Raw genomic sequence first — 5,345 nt, forward strand, 5'->3', positions numbered from 1 at the left:
TATTGTTTTCCATAGTGACTGCACCAATTTACATTCTCACCAGCAGTGCCCAAGGGTTCCCTTTTCTCCACATTCTTGCCAACACTTATCTCTTGTCCTTTTCATGATAGCCATTCTAACAGGTGTGAGGCGATATCTCATTGTGGTTTTGATTTGCATTTCCCTGATGGTTAATGATGTTGAGCACCTTTTCATGTACCGGTTGGTCATTTGTATGTCTTCTTTGGAAAACTGTCTATTCAGTTCCTCTGCCCATTTTTTAAATTGATTGTTTGTTTTTTTTGCTATTGAGTTATATTTGTTCTTTATATATTTTGAATAGTAACCTCTTATCAGATATATGATTGGCAAGTATTTTCTCCCATTCTGAGGGTTGCCTTTTCATTTTCTTGATGGTTTCCTTTACTGTGCACAAGTTTTGATGTTTATTGCAGCATTATTCACAATAGCTAAGATATGGAAACGACCTGTGTTCATCAACTGATGAAGAGATAAAGAAGATGTGAGATGTGTGTGTGTGTGTGTGTGTGTGTGTATATATATATATATATATATATATATATATATATATATATTTGCAACAACATGGCTGGACCTTGAGGGCATTATGCTAAGTGAAGTCATCCAGACAGAGAAAAATAAATGCTGTGTGGTATCACCTCTTTGTAGAATCTAAAAAAAAAAAAAAAAAAGAAATCAAATTCATAGAAACGAAGAGTAGAAAAGTGGTTATCAAGGGCTAGGGGGTAGGGGGTTGGGGAAATAGGGAGAGTTGGTAAATGGTACAAACTTTCAGCTATAAGATGAATAATATCTGAGGATCTAATGTAAAACATGATTATAGTTGATAACACTGTATTGTATAGCTGAAATTTGCTGAGTAGAACTTAAATGTTCTTACCAAAAAAAATAAATAGATAAATATGTAAGGTGATGGATCTGTTAATTAACTAGATGGGAGGAATCCTTTCACAATGTATACATATATCAAATCACCATGATGCACTCTTTAAATATCTTCCTATTTTATATGTCAATTATACCTCAGTAAAGCCGAAATAAAAAAAACAATCTGTCACCTCTATGAATTATACCATAATACATCCATGAAGTCTGAGAATCAGCCCTCAATCTTACTGACTCATGTCTACATATATCCCTTTTAAATTTCTTAGGTACATCCCTTCCAGCTCATCTCACTGCTCTGGCCTGAATCCAGGTCCTCCTCACCATTTTCCTGGAAAGCGCGATAATCTTTAAACTGGCCTCTCTCATCTCCATTTCACATGTGTCTAGCTCCTCTGGAACTATGCTGTCACATGACTTTTTTAAAAAAAAAACACAAATCAGAGCATGTCACTGTTTTGCCTCAGATGTTTCAGTGCCTCTCAAATATACTGACAAAATGGCCTGGCAGATGAGGCTCACCATAATTTGCTCCTGCTGGCCTCACCATGCTTCTCTTGTCCTCCTTGCCCTGCTGTCCTGACTCATTTCTTTTGATTTCTTCCCCCTTCTTTATGGAATGCCCCACCCCCACCCTGTCAGGCAAATGCTTCTTTCAAGATTCAGCTCCTCTGGGAAATGTGTCGTAACTGCCTCCCCAAGTTGAATTCCCTCCTTGGAGCCCCAACTAGATCATATGCAAATTCATCAAAATACCCACCATCCTTTGCTTTTATTTGTTTCATACATTTCTCTCCTGTTGGCTTGTGAGCTCTTTGAGAGCAGAAACCATATCTTATTTATATTTATATTATCAACATCTAGTCCTATACCTGGCACAAAAGAGAGTACCTATACATAAACCAAAAAAAAGACAGTTAAAACTTCAGAGTTTGAGTTCAAACATGCTCAACAAATCTTGGTTCTGAAAAGTTCTAAGTTAAAATCCCCTCCTGATGGACTCTGAATACGTTGTCATCATTATTTTGCTGCCCAGAAAGGAATAAATTGGGTGATTCCTACCTGCAAAGAATGTTGCTTTGGAAATATTGGTTTCTGACTGACACAGAGCAGCCCCTCTCTGCTGCCATGGGAGGGAGAACACCTTGGGAATGTCAACATCCCTAGGAGAAAAGCCAACAGGAAAAACTAATGCCGTAACAGCGTAATATGCTTTATAAGATTATCTTATGGAACTGAGCATACTAAGATACTTTAAGCCTTTTCTATAATTTATTACTAAAAACATTCAAGGACAGAAACAAATGTTAACTTGGGCAAATCAAAGCAGATGTGGAAAACAAAAGCTTTTACACACAATGACTGATCTAATAAGATAAGGGCCTGAAACTGGACATCAGGTTTCTATATTCCATTTAAAATGTTTCACTTGGGATAGAACTTTAAAAGACGGACCAAATGTAAGTTTGAAATATTCTTTGTTTCTTCAGCATGATCGCTTAAGCAGGGCATAACATAGTGTTTCCTGAAAGTTTTGAAACATCAAGACAGATGCTGTGACATGATAGGACTTGAAGCTATTTCTAATGGGAAGATTTTTGCCAAGAGAGGCTCTGGGACAACCAGCAGCAGTAGAGTTTACAGAGCTATCTCTTAACATCAGGACCAGGACAAACCTGCCTTGTCATTGAAAGTCCTTTCTCCTCCTGACACCCACAGCTCCTTGAGCTGGCCTCACTCCGCTGGTTGGGGCAGGAGCTGTAATGAAAGCATGACCGAAGAGCTGCTGGAAGGGACTGGGTCTCTGGGGGTTGCCCAGGATCCACTCGGCTACAAGGAGGCCCTCTGAACACTTACGCTACAGGGGCTCCTGAGGAGGGCTTGAGACTCCCTTAGGTCTGTCAGGTATGGGCAGCACTCGGGGTAGGAGTCAACCCATGTCCTGCACCCTCCAGAGATGGAGCAACAGCCTTCTTGTTGCTTGAGGCTTTGCTTCAGAGAACTCTTTTTCTCCGCCTGCTTTTGATTACTCCATCTTGGCTTATCAAACATGGAGTCCTGAATCCTCTCTATACCCTTAGCCAGCCCAGTCTCGTGTCTCAGGATCAGCATGACTTCTCCTCCCACAGGCCATGGAGAACTTTGTTCTGTTATTTGATGTCTCTTCCGGCCTCAGGACCCGCACCCCCGACCTCTGCACCCCGGTCTCAATGAGATTGGAAACTAATAATGTATGGACACTGCACTGCTTCAGTTTCTCAGCTCCCCAGAGCTAGAACCACCCACCGAATTACATGTACAGAGGTAGCATAATCAACTGACGGTGACTGGCCGTGCCATCCCAGGTGTGGGTTTAGCCCTGACAGTAGAATGAGGCTGAGCTTGAAGCAGCTCTCCTCAGAGCTGACTCAGCAAATGCAGTTCCATCATTCAATTCAAAGTTATGGGCAGATGAAGAGAATGGTTCAGTTTGTGACCTGTTCTATGGGTGTTGTAAATAACTTGTTTACATCAAAAAGGGCTTATTTCATAAATATTTCAGAGACATGTAGATTGTCTCATCCTATTTTATTCTTTCTAGTTTCACAAAAGTATATAAATAAGACTCAAAGATATGGAAAAAAAGAGGGATTTGTTCCAATCTTTATCAGGTCTATTGTTCATAGAATGAGTATGTTTTTCATTTGGAAATTTTCTTAGGTTCATGAAAGAAGGAAAGAAAAATGGGTGAGTTACATAGAAACCTATTAAATATCACTTATCATTAAAATTATCCTCCACAGATTAGAAATATGCATTGTGTCCAGGTTTTCTTCACTTGATTTCAGTCTTAGGCTCTACATCAGGGAAGAAATAGTGTGGGAGTGGCTTTTTGTGGTTATTGCATGTATTTTGATATAAGAAATTACTGTGTTTTATTTCCAGAAATTCCCATAATTTGGGAAAGGACAATCAAAGCTGCCTGGCCGGAATTTATACAAGTACATCGCCAACTTCATTTTGATTGAGGGGGGAAGTGTGTGAGATTGGGAAATGGGGAGGAGGTTATTTTATTTTAATTGCTTGGGTGTGGGAGGATCTGGTTATCAGTTTCCTATGAAATGCACTCCGTACTGAGGGGTTCTGTGCTTGTCTTAGTCATTAAACGGAGATTCTGTGATCTCTCATTACTTACACATGAATTTGGTGACTTACAAAAACACTTCATGATCCAATCTCAACTTGCGCTTTTCCAGCTGTGACAAGGATAACATCCCTGCCTCTGGAAGCCTGGCGGCACCTTTTCCACACTGGTGAAACTATGCTTTGGTCCACACAGAAGAAGCAGCTATCCGGCAGCGCGAGACTCTGCAGTAATGGAGAGAGAGTGCACAGCTTGTCAGTTCTCACCCCATCTGGGCAACAGAACAGATCACCTGAGTAAACCCTAAGTTGTGCTTTACAGACATTGAGCTCAGAGAAGGATGTGCTTGGTCACGTCCAGGGTCATGTGATGGTAAGCATTAAATTTTCCAAAAGATGGAAGAAGGGAAGAAATATTAAGTCTGATGGATCTACAAGTATATCCATTTGATAACAGACGAGGAGTTAAGTTAAACATCTCTGGACTGGTTGAAACAGCCTCTAGAACAGTTTCATATGTTTAGTCTCCAGTTATTCTTTCAGAAGCTCTTTCACCCAAATCGTGACTCTTTTTCCAACATGGCAGTCTATTGCTGTATCTTTAAGTCAAGATTTTAATCACTCCTTAATAAAGTCCTTAACTTCTGAAGAGGCACAAGAGGACAATCCATTACCAGAAAGAAAATATTGCTATCATATGATCACTAATGTATGTCCAGAGAGTGATGCAAAACAGATTTGCTTGTTTATTAGTTTGTTTTCAATTTTTCCACCAATGCAGAGTCCTCTTCACAAGTTCTCTTTCTCCTGGTCTCCCTTCACAGTCTTTGTATCCTGCTTCCCTCCCCCCAGACACCGGGCTCCCAACCAGTTGTCCCGTTTAGTTTCACCACCTGTAAAAGTTCTGTCAAACCTAGACGGTCCTTTTCGTCCTTGGAAGTAGCTTTAGGTTCTTCAGAATTAAAATGCACCAGTAAAACTTTGTCTTACTAATATTGCCCACTTCTTTTTGCATAGGCTTGATGTTCTGTGCAAATAGCAACTCAGTTCTCTATTTTCTGACCAGTTAAAAAAAATGTTTCCTGAGTAAGAGTGTAGTGGGACAGAAAAGAAGGGAGTGACAATGGGGAAAAAAACCCCTGTCCTGTCCTGGCTTTGAAACTAGGCCATTACCGTGACTAAATTCTTCTAGTTTTTTGGATTTTTAACCAACTGTCTTCTTTCAGTCATGGTATCTGCAAATTAGTGAGTTTCAGCCCATATAAATAACTTTTATTTTTTATTTTCCATTTTAGAATAAAGAATTCAGTCTCTGA

The 5,345-nt window shown here is 39.9% G+C and overlaps 1 long non-coding RNA gene across 1 annotated transcript; it reads right to left on the reverse strand.

Moving 5' to 3' along the window:
* Positions 1-644: 644 nt before the first annotated feature.
* LOC131421695 (uncharacterized) lies at positions 645-4,128 on the reverse strand. The gene is made up of 3 exons (XR_009223932.1): positions 4,082-4,128; positions 1,969-2,069; positions 645-672 (listed from the first exon to the last, which is right to left on the reverse strand). It is a non-coding gene; the product is annotated as an uncharacterized LOC131421695 (long non-coding RNA).
* Between the last annotated feature and the right edge of the window lie 1,217 nt (positions 4,129-5,345).

This window comes from Diceros bicornis, chromosome 3, assembly GCF_020826845.1.
Source record: "Diceros bicornis minor isolate mBicDic1 chromosome 3, mDicBic1.mat.cur, whole genome shotgun sequence".
Classification (NCBI taxonomy): domain Eukaryota; kingdom Metazoa; phylum Chordata; class Mammalia; order Perissodactyla; family Rhinocerotidae; genus Diceros; species Diceros bicornis.